This window comes from Lissotriton helveticus, chromosome 5_1 (genome assembly GCF_964261635.1).
Source record: "Lissotriton helveticus chromosome 5_1, aLisHel1.1, whole genome shotgun sequence".
NCBI classification, from domain to species: Eukaryota; Metazoa; Chordata; class Amphibia; order Caudata; family Salamandridae; genus Lissotriton; species Lissotriton helveticus.
Window position 1 is genome coordinate 2,106,869,240 of NC_136065.1, and position 16,460 is coordinate 2,106,885,699.

Genomic DNA, 16,460 nt, shown 5'->3' on the forward strand with positions numbered 1-16,460 from the left:
ATCGGCTTTTTGTTCCTAGCGGTCGTCTAGGGCCAGGAGGCAACAGGTCTCTCTGAAGCAGCTAAAGGACACACTTGCACTTTCTTCCTTATAAATTAGTTGTTTTTGCATTTCAAAATTGTCTCTCTGTATGCTTACCAAAAAAACAATATATGTCAGTCTTGTCCCTTGGACACTTGCCTCACCGGGATGCCTTGCACAGAGGAGGGCACAGGAACTCCTGAGGAAGTACTGTTCGTTTCTAACTGAGGTAGAACCAGTGCCTGGATACTTGACGACTGGGGCCAGCGGGAGGCTTGAAGATGCATGGGTGATGATGAGAATGTCCCGGGGTTTTGAAAGATCTTCCACATCATACCCGAAATCTGAGCAGTTTGGGTCATAGCTGAGAACCATGTTCACCCAGGTCTGCTTGGAGTATGTCAAGATTGAAGCAGGGAAGGTATGGTGGACATGCCCTGCCATTCACCTATGAATGCCTGATATGGTCCCACGGTTGTATTCTATTATATACTTAGAGGCAGTAACTCCTATTACAATATAGGACAACGGATGAAGCGTATTAACATTCGAGGAAGAGCATAGCGTGCCTGAACCCGGAAATATGTGAATGTGTGGCAAAGAGAACATGAATTAGCACAGGAAGACCATGCCTAGAGAATGGGCCAACGTGATCTGTGATAGCGACAGTGTGGCTAGGAGCAGTGTGACCACTGAATGTGGTAGGGTGGCAAGTGAATTGGGCAGGGTATTCAGTCAAAGTGATATGGTGGCTGGTAAATCGTAAGGGGTGACCAGTGAATGTGAATAAGGCTTAGTGATCTGCAAATGGCAGTGGCTCATGGGTGGGGCACAGAGGGTAGCTATTGAATGGGGCAAGGTGTCTAGTGAAAGTAGCAATGTGGCTATGGAACGCAGCCCAGTGAGTGTGCAAGTTGGCAGTGAAGGTGGCATGGCAAACAAGTTTGTTTCCAGTCCTAACCTTTAATGTTCAAAGAAAATGCATTATGGGGCATGTAGTCTTTATTTTGTTCTGTTAAACCCACTGGACTATCTCAGTGGAAAACGATGGTTTGCAACAGAAAAGCCAAGGACTCGATATGTAGTGTCCTTGTGACTTAGAGGTCTGGTAAAGCTAGCAGTGACATTCCCTTGTGAACACATTGCAAAAATCAGCTGGGGAGCAAGCGGGGAAACTACTGACCATTTTGAAGTTAGCAGGGGATTCAGGCATGGCTGTGTCCTTGCCCCAACTTTATTTCTTATTTTTATCAACAGCTGTGGCGATTTCCTTATGGGCTGTGACAATGATTCCCTGGTGCACTGGTGTAGTAGAATTCCAGCGCTACTGTTCACAGATGGCACGCTTTTGATGTCAAAAACCTCAATGGGTATCAAGTCTCTCCTCCTAAGGTTCCATTCATTCTGCACTTCCTCTGGACTTACTATAAAAGTATACGTAACTAAGTTTATGGCAATAAATCCCCACAGGAGCTTCATAGGGCCATTCATTTTAGAGGGGATGGAATTGGAGAGAGTTCTCGAATGTAACTATCTTGGAATCCGGCTCTCCACTTCCGACTCCTGGGACAGTCAACTCTTTATGAGTTCTCTTAGGTCATACCATAGGGCTGCTGCTATTCTAAGATTTGCCAGTAAGACTACTTTCTATACTATCTCTCCACTTCTGTAAGTTTGTAGAGCCCACGCAGCAGCAGCAGCTTCTATGGTGCAGAACTTTGGGGGAATAGTAAAATAGGTGCATGGAGCACATCTGAAAACACATTTTTGAGGATGGCCCTTAAACTTCCCCAGAGTAGTCCCTTGATTTTTAGACAAGGCCTTGCTATCTGCCTCATCATTTCTCTGGGGAAACTGAAACCTCTAATTTACTGGCTACACCTTTGGTCTGTTCCCGAGCTATCATACTAAAGAGCGGGTCTGGGCAACATCTTGGGTAGACAAAAAAGTAATGCTTTGGTACCATGGCTGAGTTATATCAAAGAGACCCTCCTACTCATTAGGGGTGCAAGAGTTTTGGGTAGACACTTCTTCCATCACATCTTCCTCAGTTAAAAAGATTAAGTCTCTTTATTGGGAACATGAGGAGACAAAGCTGATTATCCAGCCAATTCCGGAATACCGTAGCGACCGCTTTTTAGGGTTCAATGTTTTTGAGGCCTGAATGGACCAGATTGATCCTCCCTCCACCAAAGCCCTTCATATAAGGTTCAGATTGGGCACTCCCCCCCTCACTTCATTTACCTCTAAATGGAAACGTGGCCCAGAGGAAAGTAGCCTCTGCCCATCATACAATAAGTGTGAGGAAATTGACGACCATATGCTGTTTTTTGCCTCTTCTAAATGAAGCCCTGCAAACCTTGGATCATCCCCTTTCATGTTTGTTAGGAGTGCACCAGTATAGGGATGCCCTGAGAATTTGCAGAGTCGACACTTCATCCACCATCGTATTTTTGATCGCCAAGTATTTTAGAGAGTGTTTGGCCAATCCTGCGCAAAACCATTCCACGCTAATCTTTAGGGCTGAGATCGATTTTTTGTTACATAACTATACCAAATTGAATCATTCTTCTTGCACGCAGTGTTTTAATTGTAGTACATGTGTAAATTTTATGTGTAATAAAAAAAAATAAGGAAAATCTTTCTATTTATTTCTTTTTAGCTATTATTTTATACTAAGGTTTTAAGATGTATGGTATTTGTTTTGCTGTCACCTAAGTGAGCCCACATTATTTTTCAATAAACGTTGCATTTTGTTATTAACTGTATTTTTTTAACTGGGCTTATGTACTGTATTGTGATTTCTCATCTGTGACATTTATGGTCTACGACCGAAATAAAGTTTAAACTGGTTAGCTGGAACAATTCCCACACTTGCTCAATGTGTACTGGACAGTCCAGTGTTAGGAAACTGATTTCAGTCAATGCAAGAAAAGATCATTTTCTGATCTATAAAATGTATTACCCAATCGGAAAACATATGTTTGTGATCAAAGTAAATGCATTGCGGCAAAATTCCCATGGAAATGTACACATTTTAGGGGGCTAGGAAACACTATGCCACTGTTATCTTTTTTTGAGGATGAGTATGTGTAGCTGTACCCATTTCGGAAGGATATCGGGTCAAAATCCAAAAAAGAGCATACTTAACGGTTGGCCAGAGCTTGAACTTCTCATTAACCATCAGAAACATGAGCAGAATCTCTCCTTGTCTTTCTCCCCATCCTTGTGCCCTCTACTTTGCCTTTTCTGCTCTCCTACTTTTGTCTTATCTGCTACTCCAGCCAACTCCTTTTTTGCTCTCCCTACCTGAATCAAATTCAAATATTATCACAACCAGGACAATTTGTATATATTTTGCAAATCTTCTATAAGAGAGTTTGAGAATTAAGTGAAGGTCCAGAGATCCTAAGACTGGATGATATTGCCTTTGGACAGCTCGCAAAGGAAAATTACTATGAGGGATTGACCTGGGATTTTCATTCCGCTACTTGAAAATCAACATTTATTTTTCTATTTGCTCTGAAGACCCATGCTCTGTATCCTATGAGATTTTCTCACTGATCCTAAGTACAATTGTGAAAGCCTTGAGAAAGTCCAGGTCGCACTGACCAGAGTGGTCGAAACACGTGTCAATACAAAATGTAATCAATAAAGACCTTCTTCAAGATAAAATATGACAATTGTTTTCTTTGGATACAACAGACCAAAAAAAGTATACGTTTGGTGTGGTTGAAATCACCTATATTACTCAAAGGAGGAGCAAACGCTCAAACCTTTACTCAACTGTTATATAAGAGAGTGCATGTTGGGCATCTCTTTGCTGAAAGTGCATCCACCAGTGCAACAGATGCATTTTCTTCATACTTGAATGACAAGTGGGCTGCTATATTGTTTTGGTCCTGATGCACACAGTGGTACCGGGAAGGGAAAACCAGTTCTATTCAGTCCTACCACCTTAAACAGGGAGGGGTGCTTGCTGCTGTGACCTGGTAGTGCAGTGGATGGACTGCTAGGCCAAGGGCTTCCAACAGCCGAGACCGCTCCTCATCAAAAATCCTGAGGTTTCCCAACTCTAAATGAAGTGATAACCTGCGAGTTTGGCATTGTGGGAGCATCTTGAGTGTCCACTACTTTGGTGGTTTCCAGCTCCACCGGCTAAAGAGGTTGTGGTTTTACTACTGAGCCGAGTGTTTGTAGAGGATGATCCAGAATAAATAAATCACAAAATTCAACTTGCATAATAGATCAAGGCCTAATAGAATTAGTGGATTTATTTAGCTAATTATAAATGTATTCATGTATATAGCTGAGCCCATTTTTACAGGAACATTTGCTGGCAATGCATTAGTCACCTGTTTGTTTGAAATACCTTCTAGTTGGACTTACTTTCCTGGGGTGGGTAGGTTTGGAACTTCCACTGGTCTAAATGTGGAAAGGGTAGCACCTGTATATACCAAAAATTATAATGGATGGCCTTTCACTTATCCTTCTAAAAAAGGGCAACTCTGGTCTACCTCTAAGTCTTCACCACGCATACAATCCTCCTCCCCTCTCAGGCACCATCATTGTGGCTGACTCGATCCATAAGGAACTCTGAGTGCAGCTGCATATTGTGAAAAAGTGTAACTAATTACTGAGTGCTTCATTTGGTTTTAACCTAGATGTTGCTAAAATTGAAATTAGGTGGAAATCCAATAAAATGATTCTTCATTTGAGGTTGTAAAAGTGAAACTGGACCTGAAGGCATAGTTTCATTAAACTGCCTTGTATTCATCATATTTTGAACAGATGACGGTAGGGATGAGACCACTGACTCATCCCAGTCTGTACCATTGAAGTCATATTCTGCTACAGAGAAACATCCTTTACCATGCAGTCAGAACCACGACCTGCCTTTAAAATACAGTCACCACTCGACGGCAATGTTGCCAAGTGTTTCTTTACCCCGCAAGTCATTACAACTACTTGCTTTAGGGGGTCGTTGTTGGACTGGTGTTGGATTTTAAGTCCAACAACTTCCCTACTGTTGCGTTGACTGCAGTTGGTATAGTAAGTTATACTATTCCCAAGTCCATCCCCCCTAATGCAAGTCGTTGTAATGACTTGTGTGGTAAAGTAACAAGTGGTAACGTCACAGTTGTGATACTGAATGCATTGTAAAGATATGTGTATTAAATGCAGGCGGGGTTCCGTCATACGTCCTCTGGTACATGAGAATCATTTTAGGCATCATTTGTGTTCCAATTACAAGTTGTTTTACATTAACTGTACAATTTCTTTTCCAATGGCCTTCTTTACCTCAAACGTGACAAGCTTCAGATTTCAACTGATCATTTGTAGAATCAGTATTAAAACCGCTACCTCTACCTCAAGAAGCCGTTCCTGTTCCTCCTGCAAACCAGGAGCTAGAAAAATCCTTGAATGCCTTTCTAAAACAAGCATTTGCAATACAATAAGTCTCGCATTTGAGAGTTTAAGCTTTTTATTTATCTGTTTTGAATATTAACACATAAATAAAAGCCATTATCATTTACAATGCCAATAGTTCAAACTCTTGTACATGCAAGACCTATTTAATTTCAAAGAAGCGGCCACCATTGTCCCAGGCTGCTTGTAAAGTGAAAGCAATTTACAACAAGGGGTGGTGATGGACAGAGTCTCTGAATTAAGCAGAATACTCTCACCCAGTCAAGAGATCAGGGCTAGATCCAACACCGTTTTTTAGCTCATTGCACCATCCCAGTTTCAGAACCTGGCTGTATGCAAATTAGTCTGTCCCTGGCCCAGTGCATCATGGGAACAGGGCAGACCAGACTACAAAAGCCAATTCTTACACTGGGAAGGAAACAAGCTTCCGGGGACCGGTTTCTGGCATTTCAGCCGTCTTCGGCCCGGCTTGCTTGAATCCTGATGGTGCAATGAGCAAGGGACTCACATCTGAGTATACCCTTCCACGCTTAGGGTGGACAAAATAATTTACAACAAGGCCTGATCTTTGGACTGGGTAAGAGTGGTCTGCTCAATTCAGACACTCTGTTCATCACCACCCCCTTTTCTGAATTGTAAAGTGAAAGCAGGCATGGCATGCTGAATGTTGCAGGAAAGCATGTCGTGCCTGCAGTAGGAGACACTCATTAAAGAAAATAGTGCTTACAGACTAAATAAGACATACCGTGTAACAGCAGAAGTAAAAGGGCCAGTCCTCATGGGAGGTTACTAATGAAGAGAAGACGGTACTAAGGAGGGACTAATAAGCCTATTAACGAATCAGAAGCCAGCATTTAGGAAGGACAATGACTTAAGCCAAAGACAAATATGGGCAGAGAGTGGGTGGGGCTTCAAGTCCATACTCCGATACAACATGCCTCGCAGAGCAGGGCATACACTGCCCAGGCTCGATCTAAAAATTAGTCTGTACCAGCCTAAACTTCTCTTTAATTAAATTATTTTCAAAGTCACAATAATCATTACAATAGCTCTCATACACAAGTAGTTCATTCAATGACTTTGCCTGGGAATACCTCATTTCGGAATCTATGAACTCAACTCCGAACGTAAGCCCAAAACAAAAGCTGAAACAAACCCCAACGTTCCTTCCTTTAAGGGATCATGCATTCAACTGAGTTGTCTGGAAATCTGTATTAATATCTCATAATATGCATGAACTGAATCATCTGCATTTTGTGTCGATCTCATCATTTTTGACCAATGAACCTGTTTTGCTGTATTTTTGACCAATTAACCTGTTTTGCTGGATCTTTTTGAATAGCAATTAGTGAGGATTTGTAAATATGCCTATCCCTATATGGTTTGTCCTCTGGCCACTTTACAATATTTTTACACTCATTCGTTAAATCCTTACACACATCCTTACAAATATTATCACAACCAGGACAATTTGTATATATTTTGCAAATCTTCTATAAGAGAGTTTGAGAATTAAGTGAAGGTCCAGAGATCACTGCTGAGACTGCAACTGACTGCTGCTGGGTCGCGTAATTGCGCCGCCAGCAGCCAAATTTTAAAACTTCCCGTTTTGTCTATTTTTGTTCATTTTATTTTGCATTTAGCTGCCTACCTTGTTTTAATATCGCCGCGCTGCGCCTGGCCCTGATTCCCACACTCTAATCCTGTAAGACCACCGCTACTTTGGCGGGTCCGGTTCTGGGGTGGTGGTGTCCATCCTGGGTAGGTCGGGAAGCGCGCCGCCGCCATCTTGGTGCAGGTACTCAGGAGAGTTAGTTTCTCCGAGATTCAGCCGGCCTATTTAAGGCGGAACTTCGCTCGGGGCAGCCTGGTAAGGTGTCCACTGCTGAGACTGCAACTGACTGCTGCTGGGTCGCGTAATTGCGCCGCCAGCAGCCAAATTTTAAAACTTCCCGTTTTGTCTATTTTTGTTCATTTTATTTTGCATTTAGCTGCCTACCTTGTTTTAATATCGCCGCGCTGCGCCTGGCCCTCATTCCCACACTCTAATCCTGTAAGACCACCGCTACTTTGGCGGGTCCGGTTCTGGGGTGGTGGTGTCCATCCTGGGTAGGTCGGGAAGCGCGCCGCCGCCATCTTGGTGCAGGTACTCAGGAGAGTTAGTTTCTCCGAGACTCAGCCGGCCTATTTAAGGCGGAACTTCGCTCGGGGCAGCCTGGTAAGGTGTCCACTGCTGAGACTGCAACTGACTGCTGCTGGGTCGCGTAATTGCGCCGCCAGCAGCCAAATTTTAAAACTTCCCGTTTTGTCTATTTTTGTTCATTTTATTTTGCATTTAGCTGCCTACCTTGTTTTAATATCGCCGCGCTGCGCCTGGCCCTCATTCCCACACTCTAATCCTGTAAGACCACCGCTACTTTGGCGGGTCCGGTTCTGGGGTGGTGGTGTCCATCCTGGGTAGGTCGGGAAGCGCGCCGCCGCCATCTTGGTGCAGGTACTCAGGAGAGTTAGTTTCTCCGAGATTCAGCCGGCCTATTTAAAGCTCCACCCTTTTCAACGCGCAGCGGTGACGCGCAGGTGTGGCGCCCTCTCTGCGCCTGAGTCGCGCCAGAGTCCTGCCCGTCTGCGCCCGTCAGCGGCACGTAGGCGGACGGGGCAGGACGGCTAGCTTCCTGACCGCTATTTGGTCTATATTCACACTGCGACTCATTATGCTTATGTATTCTAGTTCTGAGCTTTGCTCCCTCCGTCCTCCGTATAGTCTCTGCCATCACGTCTTTCCCGGAGGAAGGGCCTTAAGGAAAGGCTGTAGCTACTGTGGCTGGCGCCTTCCTGAACGCAATCAATCTTCTACGGTTAGTACACCCTTGAACTATCAATGTTTATTGCTTAATACCAGATCCCTACCTCGCCATGTTATGGATATTTGGAATCTATTACAGGATTCTAAGATTTCCTGCTTATTCCTGACAGAGACTTTGCTGTCTGATTTGTCTGCCCCCGATTTGGCTAATGCCATACCTCCCGCCTACAATATATTTAGGAAAGACAGATCGTCTGGTAGAGGTGGTGGAGTGGCGATCATAGTAAAGAAGAGCATAGCATGTCGCACCTTTCCTGTTGACAATATCCAGGGCAGCAAAGCCCTCGGCTTCACCCTTCAGCTCTCGTCCTCCCAGGCTTGTACAGGGATTCTTGTCTACAGACCACCAGGCTCGGTGGGGCCGTTTTTAGAAGAATTACAGGCAGCCCTTTCGACTCCTTGCCTCAGATCTAATCACTGCCTCTTGTTAGGTGATCTAAACATTCATATGGATGTTAGCTCAGATCCAGATACCCAAAAACTATTGGATATCACTTCTGTGCTCGGATTAGCTCCATACGTGGTAGGACCGTCCCATGAGAAGGGCCACACGCTGGACCAGATCTTCTCTACTCTCCCTATTGGGGTAGATCTTCCCGTGCCAGTTTTGTGGTCGGACCACTTTCTTATTTCCTTTTCCCTCCCTATTATGGTTTTAACACGGTCCAAATCAGTGGGGTCGTCAAAGCATCTCTCTAAATCTTTCCATCTGTTCACTAGAGAGATGCTATCAAACACCCTAATCAACTTTCCCTGTCCTACATCTGACAATGTAGAGGACTATACCGCTTTTTTCCATCAATGGCTCTTAGAGTGTCTTGAGAGTTCGATCCCGACCAAGACACAGAACTCTGCCAATAAAAGGATATCTGCCCCATGGTTTACTCCGCAGCTAAAAAAAGCTAGACAAGATCTTAAAAAAGCTGAAAGAGCTTGGAGACGATCTTACGATCATTCAGAAAGGCAGAATTTTAAGACACTGACTAGAGTCTACCACAAATCAATCTGGGCTGGAAAAAAAGCTTACTTGGAATCTAGAATAAATGAGGCGGAGCATTCCAGTAAAGAACTTTTTAGGGTGGTAAAAGACTTCACTTCCTCCTCTGCTTATACCCCTATTCATACGCACTCTGAATCCTGGTTGAGGGATCTGGCTGTATACTTTGTACAGAAAATTACTACTATTCAAGATTCCCTCTCTTCCACTTTCCAGCAGCAACCTGTGAGCCTGGGGTGTCCCATGTCTGTTCATGGTCCTCTGCTGTGTGATTTTCCCCCACTGGATCATGCAAGCTCTTTTGACATCCTGTCCAACCTTAAATCTGGATCCCCACAGGATCCGTGCCCGGCAAAGTGTTTAGCGTACTTGGCACCTGTGCTGAATGATTTGGTCAACCCTATTTTAAATATGTCACTCTCATCCGGGGTAGTTCCAAAGGCCTGGAAGAGCGCCATGATCCTGCCACTCCTGAAAAAACCTGCACTCGACCCTCTAGTCCATGCCAACTACAGACCTATTTCCTTACTCCCAGCTCTAGCGAAAGTGACGGAGAGGTTTGTCCACAGATCAATATCTAACTTCATCGAGGAAAATGATCTGTTGCATAACACCCAATCCGGTTTCCGTGCGAATTTCAGCACGGAAACTGCGCTCCTCGAAGTCACAGACGCCATCCGGGAGGAGTTGGATGCTGGAAGAAAGGCGGCATTGGTCATGCTTGACCTGTCGGCGGCGTTCGACACCGTTCCCCATGCGCTTCTCCTTACTAGACTCTGGGACTTTGGCCTGCAGGGAACGGTGTGGAGGTGGCTTAAACCCTTCTTAGCCGACCGCCGGCAGACAATCTGGGACTCCTCCTTACTCCGCCGAGATGCCGCTGCTAGAAGTGGGGGTTCCCCAAGGATCCATCTTGAGCCCCCTCCTTTTTAACATCTTTATGGCTCCTCTGGCAGTGGTCGCGGAGTCTTTCGGCGCCCGGATTGTCACTTATGCCGACGACACCCAGCTCCTGTTTGTGAGCAACAGGAATGGTCTGTTTAACGACGATCAGGTCAGAGGTTGTCTGAGTGCGGTTTTCGAGTGGTTAGGACATCATGGACTGAAATGCAACTCCGACAAGTCGGAGCTGCTCTTTTTTGGGTGTATCGCTGAGCCGGATTGGAAACCCTGGTGGCCGCAGGATATGTGTCCCCCCGTTAGTTCATCCCAGAAGGCCAAAAATCTGGGAGTGATCATTGACAGCGACCTATCTTTTGGTCCACACATTTCCTCTCTCACTGGGAAATGTTTTGGCATCCTTCGGATGCTACGCAAATTTTTACCTTTAGTATCCATCGAGCACAGGAAAATTATCGTCCAGGCACTGGTTGGTTCCAGACTGGATTACGCCAATGTTTTATTTTTGGGACTTCCCAAATACCTGGTCAGGCGTCTTCAAGTTGCTCAGAACTCTGCAGCCCGAGCTGTCTTCGGCCTCCCAAGAAGAGCCAGAGCCACTGCTCTTCTCTCTACCTTACATTGGCTCCCGATTGATAAAAGGATTCTTTTTAAAACTCTGACTACGACCTTCAAGGCCTTACATGGTATTGGTCCTAAATATATTTCTAATCGTGTGTCTTGGTATCAGCCCTCTAGATCTCTTAGATCTGCTGCGCTATCCAAAGTGAAGGTTCCCATTGTCAAGCGCGCCAGAGCAGGAGGTCGGTCCTTCCGTTATCTAGCTCCTCGTGCTTGGAATGACCTCCCGATTTCTTTAAGACAGGCTTCTAGCCTGTTGTCCTTCCGAAAGGCCCTTAAAACATGGCTTTTCCCATAGTCCGCTGCTGCTGTTTTATAGGTGTGTTGCATGTCCCTTCAGTGTTATGTTTCTCCCTCTTCTGGTGGGTACCTTCGAAAAAGCGCCGGGATGCTCCAAATGGAGTGGCCGTGCGCTATAGAAGAATAAATATAACATAACATAACACACAATAAATAAAAATAATGCATCCAAATCTTCCCAAAGCACTTTTGAAAGAGTTACAATCCTGTCCACTTCAGTGTACCATTTTTAGGTTCCTAATATTTGGAAAACCCTTTGTAGAACTCCAAAGATCCCGTCTGCTCCGCTCTTCCAGGCACTTCTCTCCATGGGAACGTTCTTCCAACAACTTTAAATTCAGAACCACCTGTGACTTTATTTTGTCATTTTGCATTTCTGTGGCTTTTCACTCTAGTCGTGTTTGTGCTCCACATTCTCCCATTCTCTCCTAAAATCTATAATTTCTCTGAAAATTACTCTTATTTGCACAATACTTTCTTTTTTTAATTCATATTCTGCTTTTCCCATTTCATAAGAGCCTCTAATTATCTTTTTTTTGCGTGCTACAATAGTCATACAATCACTGTTTTTAACACAAATATCCAATAAATAGACAAAGTAGAAAATATTTTAAGCACAGATAGATTTTTCATACAACCATAAAAGCTAATCCCGCCTGATCTCTCAATAATCTAGCCCAAAGCAACATAACTGTTACTGCTACCATCTTCTGACTATGGTGATACACTAATACAAGAATTGAAAACTATAAATAGGCACAATAACTATCTGACAATAGCATTTCCATGAGTAAAACAGTCATATCTAAATAATGCTACAAGCAAAATCTTCTATTTGCCCAAATAAAGGCCAGAAAATCTAAAGATATGGAAACAAGTAATTAAAAACATACCGTGTGTTTGCGATTTGTCCTGATGAAACTGTGTCATATATTAAACTACATCCGTGTAGTCCTAGGGGGCAGAAGGTAGCTCTAATCAATGATTTGTATAACTGGGCGGATGATACTTCTGAATTTTGTCACATTTGTAATGTGTTTGTTGCAATCCCTGAGGAAAATTTTCAATGAAAACATTTTGACATAAAAACATACAGTGCAGTTGTAAATAGTGCAAATATATCAATAAAGCACAGGGGCCGCTGTGCGAACAGGCATTACTTAAAATACAGAGAAAGATCCAAAAGTGCAAATGCACGGCCCTACATCTCTCCTACAAAATTATCCACCCCTTAATCAGTGGGGTAAAACACCACAACTGTTCAATTTTTTCCAATTGGTTATTTCTCTTAGAGAAATTCCAACTGTCGTACCCGGGTCATTTTAGCTTGCCAATGCTAAAATAATGGACACCTAGAAGTCTTTCAAAATTGTAAAACGAGTGATTTTGCAAAAGAGAAATCTAAAAAAGTAAACTTTTGTTCAGACCTCACAAAAGCTTCATTATTTCCCAGCAACCCAAAAGAACTACTTATTCTGGTACCACCCTTTTTGATAATTGTTGAGTTATGAAACAAAAATATCTGATGCCAGAACTGTTGCAAGTATGGACAGGTAAACAACAATGTGTGCCCAAACTCCTTGTGCCACCGTAGTACATCTAAAACACTTGTTATTAAACATTAGGAAACATTTATTAAAAAATTGGGGGGTATAATAAAGCGTCCAGCTAGCAAAAAAGGTAATTCTTTTAAAGTTTGCTGTTCTCAACAGTTTATGACCAGAAGTGGATATATCCAACCACTGATGCGGGGAAATGCGACACCCTGTAACTGATGTTATCTTATGGAGACATTTAGGAATAATAATCTTCTTGAATCCTCTGAAGTAACACCTTATTCCAACTACCGACTCCTACCATGCTATTTTTAAAGAATAGATAAAAAAAAAAAAAAAAAGTCCTATATCAGGGTTAAAGTCTTGCAAGAAGCTAGAGAAATGTGCAAAACTGACCAATAGAATAGAAGTGGTCTCAGAGTCCTGGATAGCTAGCTGTTGCCAGTTGTTCCACCGACCATTTATTATCGAATATGTTAATATGCTACACCCATGTCCATTCCAAAGTGTAATCAAGTATTCTGGGACCTTTAACCCCAGAGTGCTATAAATCTGCAGAGAACAAAATGTGTGGCAAACAGGTATATAATGTTTTACAGCAATTTCATACTTTCGCAAAATCATTTTTATACCTAGTTTTTGGAGGCATTTCCAAGTTTTCATAAAACGAAAACTGAAATCCTAACTCCTTAACCATTGCTCTTAAAAAGAAATTGTAGGGAGGGAATGGATCAGCATATACACAATCATGATAGTCACTACAGGCAGCCTGATCATAAAGATAAAAATCAGGTAGGCCCAAACTCACCTGCTCTTTACTTCATTGAATGATGGTCAAACTGACACGTGGACTCTGTTTTTCCATGAAATGTTTCCAATTAAGCAATCAACCTCCTTAAAATAGTTCTTACTGAGCTCAATTGAAATGTTAGAGAATAGAAATAAAGTTTGGATCGACATTTGAATTAAGGCAACTCGACATATAATTGACAAGGGTAGAAAATGGCACGCTCTAACAATCTCTCAACTTTACACAGCGTTGCATCATAATTTAACTCGTAGAGATCGAAGATGTTGGAAGTTACAAATACCCCAAAATATCTAAAAGGGCAAGTAGGCACCCACTGACCCCTAATTGTGATGGCGAGATCCTCATTCAAACCATTAAAAAGCTGAATTACTTATTGTGATTAATCGTATGACCCTCAATGCTATCGAGGGTTCTTCGAATACTGGCTTTCATTGCATCCAGATACAACATAATATCGTCAGCAAAACATTTTACCTTAGACATGCCTAAAACTGAAGGTAAAATGTAACCAACATTCCGTAAAATAGCCAGTGGCTCAATGAAAAAAGGAAATAAAACCGGCAAGAGGAGGCACCATTGGCGCGTTCGTCAAGAAATTTGGACTCAACCTACATCAGTTGACACTGATCCTAGTTACCACTCCAGTATACAGATTTTTCAAAATCGGTAAAAACTGGTCAGGGAAACCAAATTTCCTTAGTATCTGAAGTAGTGCTGCCCAGCTTACCACATCAGAGGCTTTTTCCGCATCGACCATAATTATAGCCGCTCTTGTTTTATTGGTTGCAAAATAATCTATGGCCTGAATCAGATAATTCGTATTAATCACCATCGACCTGTGTGGAACAAAACCATTTTGATTGCCTTGAATACTTTACTGGGCAGCAGGAGCTAAACAATTTGTTAAGATTTTCATCAGAAGTTTATAGTCTGCATTTAACAAACTAGTTGGCGTGTAGTAATTAGGATTAAGAGACAATTTATCTTTTTTAATAAAACTTAATACAATGTATTCAATTAACCATGAAATAGAACAACTGGATATTATTTCAATAAAAAGTTTAATCAAGAAACCTTGAAAGAGTAGGGTAAAGACGTTACAAAACTCAGTTGGACTACCATCAATCCCTGCTGCCTTGGCATTGGCCATTGAGGGCACGGCCTCTCGAAATTCTGTCTCTGATATTGTATTAATTAAACTATCTTGTTGTTCTGTCGAGAGTTGGGGATTTGGGATTAAAGCAAGAAATTTCAAGATGGCCTCTTCTGATGCTTCCATGGGAGCCTGATAAATTGCAGGATACTGATTTAAAAAAATTCTTATGACCTTTCTACAAGCAGTATTAGAATTAATGACTGGATCCATCACCTTGAATATCCTATTGGCATTGGATCTAGATTTTATAGACCATGAAGGACACAGCCCACATGTTCACTCTCATCATACACTCTCTGGAACTCAGTTTTCTCATTAACTACTTCTTCTTTTAAGAAGTCACAGAGCTTTTGTTTGGCCAGCTTAAATGTTTTACTGGGAAAAGGAGAGCATCCTTATTTACTTCTCTATAATATCTTGCATTTCCTTGATCAATGCTCTGCAAGACTTAACTTGTTTTGCTTTAAAGGCAATACCATGGCCCCGAAGACATACTTTAAAGGCCTCCCAGATAGTTAATGTGGAGGCAAAGTTCTCATTTTTTCTGAAAAATGATTCTATAAAAATCTAGATATAGTTTTTCCAGCTCTCAGTCAATAGAAGAGACCTACCAAAATTCCATCTAATATCTCTAGCTTTGGGCGAACTAGTCTCAACTTGAACAGAGACTACTGCGTTATCTGAAAAGCCATTTCCTGTAATCTGCGAGTCTAGAATAATAAACGAAGAGGTGGTTTAAAAAAACATCAATACGTGATACTGAATTAAAGTGCTTTGAAATGCAAGTATGCTGCCTAGAATCAGGATATGCAGTGTGGCATTGATCTATAAACCCATAATCTTCCTTAAGTCTCTCGACCAAAGCAGCTGATCCAGGACACCATTCGGTGATGAAATTCGCCACGAAAGGTGGGTAGTGCTTCAAGATACTACACCATCACACACACTCAGCTAAGCTTTGACCAGAAGTGACATAACCTGGAATCAGTATAGTTCACCTTAGGGCACAAAATTCACACTACAATTCCAAATCTCCAGGATTCTCCTATTCCTCAACAACCAAACATTTCCACTAATTAGTCTAATTCATATTTATTGGCTTAATCAATGAGCTCATTCCCCATAAGGGCCACCGAAAACTGTCAGTGTTTTAATTAAGAAATCAAGTGGGTTGTTAGTTGGAAATGGAACTATCTTTAGGTCCTGATTTATAGCTTGGTGACGGGTTACTCTATCACAAATGTGATGGATAGCCCATCCGCTGTTTCAAGTGCCATTGGATAAAGGCGGAAAGGATATCTGTCATGTTTGTGGCTGATTAACCCTTCCGCAGAAGTCTGAACCAGGCGCTAAACCCAAGACTATTAATAAAACATGCACATGACTAGATTCCAACGTTAATTACCTCATGGGTTTATTAAAAAATAGTATTGTTACAGAAAGTCGAAACATTAATTAATACATCAAAAGAATGACCATATTTATTGGTACCCTAAATCAATTTGCAATATAAACTAACACATAGTCTGTCTCCCAAAGAAAGCTCAAAAGATCACTGGCTCTCCTCTAAGATAATACTTCTTATAATGTTTTTGGGATGGAAAGCGCACACATTTTCATAGCATGAAATTGGGTAACAGATTGGATTAAAATGTTTCATTCTTGACAACCAATCTATTAGTCAGTACAACACAACTAGTAACTACTACTTCCTGAGGCATCTTATCGGTTAAAACAGTAAATTTTTCAATAAGAAGATGAAATCATAAATAATGAAAAACAGGAATACGATAGCCTATTCAGCT

At 42.2% G+C, this 16,460-nt stretch overlaps 1 long non-coding RNA gene across 1 annotated transcript in view; it reads right to left on the reverse strand.

Moving 5' to 3' along the window:
• Positions 1-16,460, reverse strand: part of LOC144756377 (uncharacterized) — a 218,868-nt gene that overhangs the window by 160,051 nt on the left and 42,357 nt on the right. The window contains exon 2 of the long non-coding RNA XR_013595135.1: positions 12,026-12,182. This is a non-coding gene — a long non-coding RNA (uncharacterized LOC144756377). The remainder of the gene's footprint in view (positions 1-12,025; positions 12,183-16,460) is intronic.